The following is a 9,068-nucleotide window of genomic DNA, read 5'->3' as shown; positions in this document are numbered from 1 at the left end:
GATGTCTGAGATCTTATGGTTATGTTTTCATGATTATTTAAATCTAAATATTTATGTAAAAAGAATGCAAGAATGGTAAAAGATGCATGTTATGGCTTAAGTATTGGTTTGACCTATTTTATGATAATGTTGTCTTTTAAATTTTCTTGTTAAAAAAAAATGCAAAAATGAGATATGAGATGTTGATCATGAGGGTTTCGACATAGGGTCACATTTGGTGTTTGATTGTGTGTTGATTAAATTTCATGCTAAATGTAATAGTGTAGTGTACAAGTGTAGGAGAATGTTAGGGTACATGGATAAAAGCATTTCATAAGAATTGTTTAAACATGATTAGGTGATTTTATGCTTGCTATGTTTTTTTATTTTGTGATGGTAATGATAAATACATATTTTTGAAATGCACAAGTGATGCCTCAAAATGGTGTTTATGTGAACAAAAATGTATTTTATTTCACATGTTAATGGTGTTTATATCAAATTAAATACATGCAGATTTTTATATGTTATATGAAATGTAATGACCCAACTAATTCTATGACTTTGGACCATTAAAACTACTATACATAGACAATATTTTCGAGAAAACATACATAAGAAACATTCACAAACTTTATTAAAAACTATAAAGTAAATGTTGAAATACATAAATTCGGTGTATGGGATCCCATTATTTGAAAATAAAACATAACTTAAAACTTAAATGAAATTATTTACAAAGCTAAATGCGGAAAAGACATAAAAACATAATAAAAAGACAAAAAAACAATGTCGTCCTCGAATCATTCATGCAGTCCATCGAATACATTCATCCTCAATACACAAGCCAAGCTACCACGAATCCTTCCACCGCCATATCTATTTTCCTGCATACATAAAAATAAAGGAATGGGTCTAATGCCCAGCAAGGAAAATCTACTAATAACATAAAACATATACATAAACTATATCATAAACATATGTCATATACTACAATGGCCATTATACAACTTGGGGCTTGTTAACTAAACAAGTCATATGCCCAATAGATTGGTGGGACTTGCTAGCCAAGCAAGTCATATGCCCATAATTTACTTGGGCTTGTTAGCTATACAAGTCATACCCCCAAGGTCTATAAACATACTATACATAATGTAAACATAACATAACATAAGATAACATATATAATTCTATCCTTTTTTCCTTACCAAAATCGGGATATGAGAACAAGGACGGGATTTGGAACACTCCTAAAACCAACAATAAGAATGTGAGTATTTCTAAAGAAAGAGATGATAAAGAAATGAACTAAATCACCAAGAAGAAACTTACTGAAAGAAATCTTAAGTTCAAAGAACTTAAATACCTAACCAAGAATGGAAAACAACGAGTTAGGATATGAGTAAAGAAAACTAAAGTAAACTAAAGAAACATACAGAAATGAATATAAGATTAGGAATACCTTTGGATGTACTAGAACCGAACTATACCTCGATATAGAAAAACACAATATCTATCTTACTTCCCAAGTGTTTATAAAGCTTATATCCTAACCCAAGTGTTTATCACTCTATAGTAACCCTAGTAGCTTGAAGGCTCTGAACACAGCTTGAAGAATGAGAGAAAGGGTTGGGTACTGGGTCCTATTTATATAGTTCAAGGAGTGAACTACCTCCATTTAGCTTGAATAAAAATAATGAGTATTAATTGAAAAATATTTGAATATTCATTCAACATAGGCTTAAGACTCGGTCAAAACATTCAGAGGCTGGTCAAGAGGTTAAGGACTGAATTGAGCTCGGTTTAAAAAACATTTGAAAATATAGCCCTAGGGTCGTTATATTGCCCATCATAGGCGATATATCGCCTGGGCTTATGACCTGAGTGCTCTTTGCTTCATTTGTGCGAAGTTAACGTGTTTTTTGTATTCCCTGTGTGGCGATACATCGGCTCCTAGGCTGCGATATATCAGCATACGTGAATATATTAAACACATAATTGCATATTTTCAGCATAATTGAATTGATTAATCAGGTTTTATTGAGTAATACGAGATTCTGGCAAGTTTTGGAAGGGTCTAGGGCTTCTAGAAACTTCTATTTTTGAATTATCCACTTAAAATGCTTAAATCCTCAAATAAACAAGATTGTGACAAATGTCATGCTCTTAATGGTCTTGGAAGTTTCTATAGTTTTCTAGAACTTACTTTTATTTAAACTGTAGTTAAATCCTTAAATAAACATGCACACGACAAGTGTCATAATCTTATTAATTCTATCTAAACTTTATAGTATAATAAATGACATCTTTATAATCAGCTATATTAATCAAACCTTATGTTATAATTAATATTCTTAAACTATAGGTTAAACTTATAAAATTTGTAAGTGTTGCTACGAGTGTTCAACTAAGTCCCAGTTTGAACCAAAATCCACAGTAATAAACATACTCTAACTACTACTAGCTATTACTACTAATACTACTATCTAACTAGCTAAGTAAAATTATGGGATTCTACAATTCTCCCCTACTATAAAGAATGTCGTCCTCAAAATTTACTTACCAAACAAATCCGGATACCGAGCTTGCATGTCCTCCTCTAACTCCCATGTTGCCTCCCGTTCAGAACTATTACTCCATAGGACTTTGACTATCTGAATACTTTTGGACCGTAACTGCTTCATCCCTCTATCTAGGATGCTAACCTTTTGTTCCTCATAACTCAAGTCTTTCTGGAGTGCTATCGTATCATACTTGAGGACGTGAGATGAGTCTGACACATACTTACGCAGCATCGAGATATGGAACACATTGTGGCTATCTACTAAAGATGGCGGTAGGGCTAATCTATATGCAATTGCTTCCACTTTGTCTAATAACTCAAAAGGACCTATAAACCGGGGACTAAACTTGCCTTTCTTTCCAAACCGCTTTACTCCTTTCATAGGAGATATCTTTAGGAAGACTTGATCTCCGACTTTGAATTCCACATCTCGCCACTTGGCATCCCCATAACTTTTCTGACGGCTTTGAGCAGCGAGCATACGCTTTCTAATCAGTGCTACTGCTTCCTGAGCTTTTCTAACAACTTCAGGACCAAGAAGTTTCCTTTCTCCCACCTCGTCCCAATGTAACGGTGATCAACATCTTCTTCCATAAAGTAACTCATAAGGTGCCATCCTGATCATTGACTGGTAGCTATTGTTGTAGGAGAACTCTATCAGCGGTAAGTACTTATTCCACGATCCTCTTAAATCAAGTACACAAGCGCGCAACATATCTTCTAAAATATGTATGGTACACTCGGATGAATCATCGATCTGAGGATGAAATGCCGTAATAAGACTTAACTTAGTACCCATGGCTTGCTCTGAGCTTCCCCAAAATCTCGATGTAAACACTGATCCTCTATCAGATACTATTGTCTTAGGGATTCCATGCACCGTACTATTTCTTGGACATAAATGTTTGTGTATTGATCCACTGTGTATGAAGTCTTAACAGGAAGGAAATGCGTTGACTTGGTTATTCTATCTAAAACTACCCAAGCCGAATCATGCTGCCTATTTGTTCGTGGTAAACCCGTCACAAAATCCATGGCTATATCGTCCCATTTCCATTATGGAATTCTAAGTGGTTGCAATAAGCCTGCATCCCGTTGATGTTCTACTTTCACTTGTTGGCATACTAAACATTTAGACACAAATTCCACTATATCCTTCTTCATTCCTGGCCACCAATATATTGCCTTGATGTCGTGAGTCATCTTGGTCGACCCTGGGTGAACTAAGTATTGGGTACTGTGCGCTTCTTCTAAAATCGTCATCTTAATACTTTGATTATTTGGCACGCATACCCGATCCTTATATCTCAATAACCTTTGACCTGACATTGAGAAATCTGTGGCTTTCCCTTCTCTAACTGCATCCATATATGCTACTAATGTGTCATCATATCTTTGCCCAATCCGTATATCTTCTAACAGACTTGTTCACACTTTATTTATGTATTTTCATATTTGTGAATATGCATTTTTTTTAGATAAATAAATTTATTTGCTAAAAGAAAACAAGAAATTTATTTAGTCATTGTAAGTAACTAAAATTTTTGTCACGGCCATTTAAATGCTATTTAAATAATAAATGAGATTATTATTTCATGAGAAATTAGAATAGACTCAATGAATTATCTTATAAGGTCAATATGTTGTAATAAAGTTTTGAATAACAAATGTGTAGTTAAAGAAAGAATTAAGTAGTAAAGAATTTTATTTCCCGATTTTTTTTAGAGAAGGAAAGAAAAAAACATGTAGAGATTATCGACTTTAAACATTGAATTTTAAGAATGCTCCCATGTATGCATGTTACATGCAAATGTAATTTTACGTTCAAATATATGCCTATTGTTCAAACACATGACTTTTACTTTGTAACCATGATGATTAATAGGTAGAATTTGAATTATTCTTTTATGATTTGATATGAAATTATTGTAAGCTTGCAATTGTAGTGCAACTTGTGCCACATGTGCATAGCCCATAACACATGGGGTATGCATGTTTGGCATAAGTATTCTTACATGATTCGAAGAGTCTAACATTAGGTTGTGAATATAGGCTTGTTGTGACGTTTTCACAATTTACTTTGCTCAGACCTGAGGTAAGAAAGTTAGATAGAATTTTCTATGATTATGCTAGGGAATGGTATGACTTGTCTGTTACAAGAAATAATGTGTTATGAAAATGAAAGTGCTATGTGTTGATATGTTATGATAAACCAAGTGTTATGGAAAAGTAAAATTCTATCTTGATATGTTATGACAAGTGTGATGAAAATACTATATTTTATATGTTTTGATGTGAATTGGATTACATGTGTGTTGTATGATGAATGAAAAGAAAAGGTTGCTAGCGTGTTGAACGCAATGCAACAAAGGAGTTACTAAGGATATGACGTAACTCTAAGGGCGGATGTGTCGAGGTTATTGAAGGACCTGTGATCCTGTTTACCTCATAGAGGAGGTTTTACCAACCCATGTTATACTGGTTACCTCAAGATGTGACATGGACCATAGAGGTGCCATGATCACAAAGAGTATGTTTATGATGTATGAATGTGATGTATGACTATGAATTCATGTATGATTATGAAATATGAGTATGATGATGTTATGTACTGCCCTATTTTATTATACATGTCTTTCTTGTGTTTTCTTTGATCTTGTTGTATTTCCTTGCTGGGCTTTTGGCTCACCTCCTTACTTTCCCCCTTTCAGGTAAACAATACGGTTTCTCTCTGGCATGCGCTGTGATGTGGAAAGTTTTGACATTTTAGTATGTATGGCGTGGGGGTTTCCTATGAATGAACCAACGATTAATATGAGCGCCGAGAATTAAACATTTCATAAGAATACTTTATTTTTAATTTTAACTATTGGGCCCAAACTTACATGTTTTATCAAAGCCCCACTGAGTTTATCCTTTAAGTGGTATTTTTCTATTATATATGAAATTAAGTGATGTTTTTATAAAAGTAATAGATTAGGTTGTTTTACATAAGACACAATTACATGTACGTTAATAAACATAATCATACACTAGCATATTCTTACATTAGCATAAACACATCATATAAAACATTTGCTACCGCAAAGTACGTCAAGCATACACCCTATGTGCAAGTGTCCACTCTTCTTACCTAAAAAGCAGCAGTGATCCACACTCCCTAACGCGCCTCTTCAAGTATCCTTAGCGAGCCTAACATGACACATAACATCAAAGTTTAAAACCTCCAACCAAACCAAACAATATTAAGATACACTCTTATTCCCTTCTAAAACTAAGTCATCCCCACAATACCCTTCAGAAAGTCTTAAAACTCTACTACATAAAGATCCAAAAAATGTACAAACTTATAATTAGGTGCATTAAAATCCCCCAAAATATGTGTTTCTAGGCAACTGGCGTGGGCGTGTTCACAGAGCGCGAGGCCAAACCAGCTAGGTACCGCGGTCACACTAGGCCTTTTTTCTAGAAATCTCAAAACTTTGGACCTAAATAATCAAATTAGCTATCCTAACATGTTTCTAACCCTTGGAACCCAGTTATCATCAATCCTAAACCTATAGTAAACATTCATAATCCCAGAAACAGTTAAAACAGTCTCAAAACTTCAAAACCTAATTCTAACAAAACTTTAGACAGTAAGGTTTGAACACTTACAGACCAAACTCCAACCACAGAAACTTAGATCCTTGTTGTCTAAGAGAACTCTTATGTAGTGTCCTAGATTTTACTTGGCTAGATAGTAGTAGTAGTAGTTAGTATTAGTTTGTAGTATGTTAGTTTCTCTGGATTTTGGTTCAAGCTGGAAATTAGTTGGAAACTCATAGCAACAGTTATGGATTTTATAAGTTTAATCTATAGTTTAAGAATATTAATTATAACATAAGGTTTGATTAATATTTCTAGTCTTAGATATATATATATATATTTATTATAACATAAGGTTTAGATAGAACCATTGAGAGCATGACACTTGTCATAATCATGTTTATTAAGGATTTAAGTATTTTGATGAATAGTTTAATTAAAAAGAAATATCTAGAAGCTATAGAACCTTCCAAAAACGGTTAGGATAGTATTATGACTCATTCAAAGCTATTTACTTAATTCAAAATATGCTGAAAAAGTGCAAATACGTGCTTGATATATCAATGTATGCCGATATATCGCAACTATAGGGGTCGATATATCGCTTACAAAAGATACGGAAAACATGTCGACTTTGCACGAACGTACGAACGGGGCTCGAGATTATGGCGGAGTCGATATATCGCCCCTGGTGATGTATTTTTGAATGTTGATGCTTTTTGAATTTAAAAATACCCTTAACCACTTGGACCTGCCTTTGAACAATTTTGATCGAGTTCTAGGCCATTGAACGAAAATTCAAATCTTTTCATTTTATAATCATTTATTTATTCAAATTAAATGGGGTTAGTTTCACTCCTTGAACTCTATAAATAGGACCTAGTACTCAGCCATTTTCTATATTCTTCAAGCAGTCTTCAGAGCCTCCAAGTTGCTAGTGTTACTGTAGAGAGAAACACTTGGGTTTTGGGTTAAAGCTTTATGCTAAGCTTTTCTAAACACTTGGGAAGTGAGATATAGTGAGATTTCGGTATTGAGGTTTAGATCATCCATAAGATCATTCAAGGTATTCTTATCCCTAAGTTCAGTTCTTTATGATTCTTTAGTTTTCTTTTACTTAGATCCTAACTCTTGTTTATGATTCTTGATTAAGTATTTAAGTTTCATGAAACTTAAGGTTCTTCTTGGTAAGTTTCTTCTTGATGGTTTAGTTCTCATTTCATGTTTATTCTTTAAAGATACTCACCATTCTTACTGTTGGTTTTTAGGAGTGTTCTAATCCTGATCTTGTCCTCAAATATCTCAGTTTTTTGTAAGGAAAATGGGATAGATTTTATGTGCTTATATGTTTATGTTATTATATGTTTTATGTTATGATATGTATATATATATATATATGTATGAATATGTCTTGTAGTCCTTGGGGCTTATAGTTGCTTAGCTAGCAAACCCCAATGTTTTTATGTCGCTTGGGGCTTAGAGTTGCTTAGATAGCAAACCCCAAGATTATTTATCATTTTCATGGTTTAGAGTTATGATTCACCCTACCTCGACTAGTAGAGGACCTAGATGGGTTATCATATACTACCATGTTATCTAACCTACCTCGATTAGTAGACAGAGGATCTAGATGGTTTATCACATGCCATGTTAATGAGTTAATGGCCATTAATATTGTAGTCCTATATGATATATGTTTTTATAGTCATATGTTTTATAGTATATGTTTATGATATAGTCTTATGCTTATGATTTATGATGTATGTTTTTAGTAGATTTTTCTTGCTGGGCATTAGGCTCATTCCTTTATTTTTAGCTTGATGCGGGAAAATGAATATGGAAGGCGGGAGGATTTTTGGCAACTTGGCTTGTGTGTTAAGGATGAATGGAATGCGTGTCAATTGAGGATGACGTTATTGAGTTTTTTAATTATGTTTCTTTTGTAATTTCGCACTTAGTTTTTTAACAATCGAATTAAAGTTTATGTTTTATGTTTTATAAACAATGGGATCCCATGCCATATCTATCACATTTTCTATTTTTATATTATCTTGTATTTGACACAATATTTTGGGTTTTCAATAAAGATATATTATTTCTTATGTTTGTATCAAAATAGTAGCTATGTCTAGTAGTTTTAATGGTCTAAAGTCTTAGAAATAGTTGGGTCATTACATCTTAGCTCTTCAATAACTTAGATTGATTATCTCCTCCAAAATCTTAGGCTTCAAGACCAAGATCAGGAACGAGAGAATTGTTCTTTGGTCTGTCTTCTTTTGTATATCATTAACCTAGAGGTCAAACAAATTGTACGACATATAAACCTATTTCACTTATTATTTAATTATTTAAACTGATTTTAATCGCATAAAATCCAAATTACATCACTGTCCCCAACCTCTAAATTTTTCTTAATAATTACTTAAGCCCTTTATTGAAATTTCCATCCAAAACTAATAGTTTTAACTTCTCGTAATTACACTTTCTATCATAAAACCTATAATTCTACTTTGACCCCCGTAAATCAAATTCTATCACACTTTGACCCCTAATACTTGAAGAAACTAATGTGTATGGATTTCCTGATGGAAAACATAAAATAAACATACCCCATAAATCATGCATATTATATTTCATATAATTAAACACACAATATCATACAATTTACCATAATACCCTGAGCCAAGCCAGATTACCGAAATACCCTTACTAGTAGAAGTCGATATTACAACATCTATCTCATAATAAATTACACTACTTTTCTAGAATCAAACATAACTCGTACAGAAAATCATGATTACATGTCACACATAAAATCATGAAAACAATACCAATACACATCATCAACTTATGGCCCAAACGTTAGAGCCCAAAAGGGTTGTAATTCATGCACCAAAATCCTAAATCTTAAAACGCTGGCCATAATTCATATAGGTCG

Source organism: Humulus lupulus, chromosome 3 (assembly GCF_963169125.1).
Source record: "Humulus lupulus chromosome 3, drHumLupu1.1, whole genome shotgun sequence".
Taxonomy (NCBI): Eukaryota; Viridiplantae; Streptophyta; class Magnoliopsida; order Rosales; family Cannabaceae; genus Humulus; species Humulus lupulus.
The sequence above is the reverse complement of the archived record's forward strand: the minus strand, read 5'-3'. Positions refer to the sequence as shown.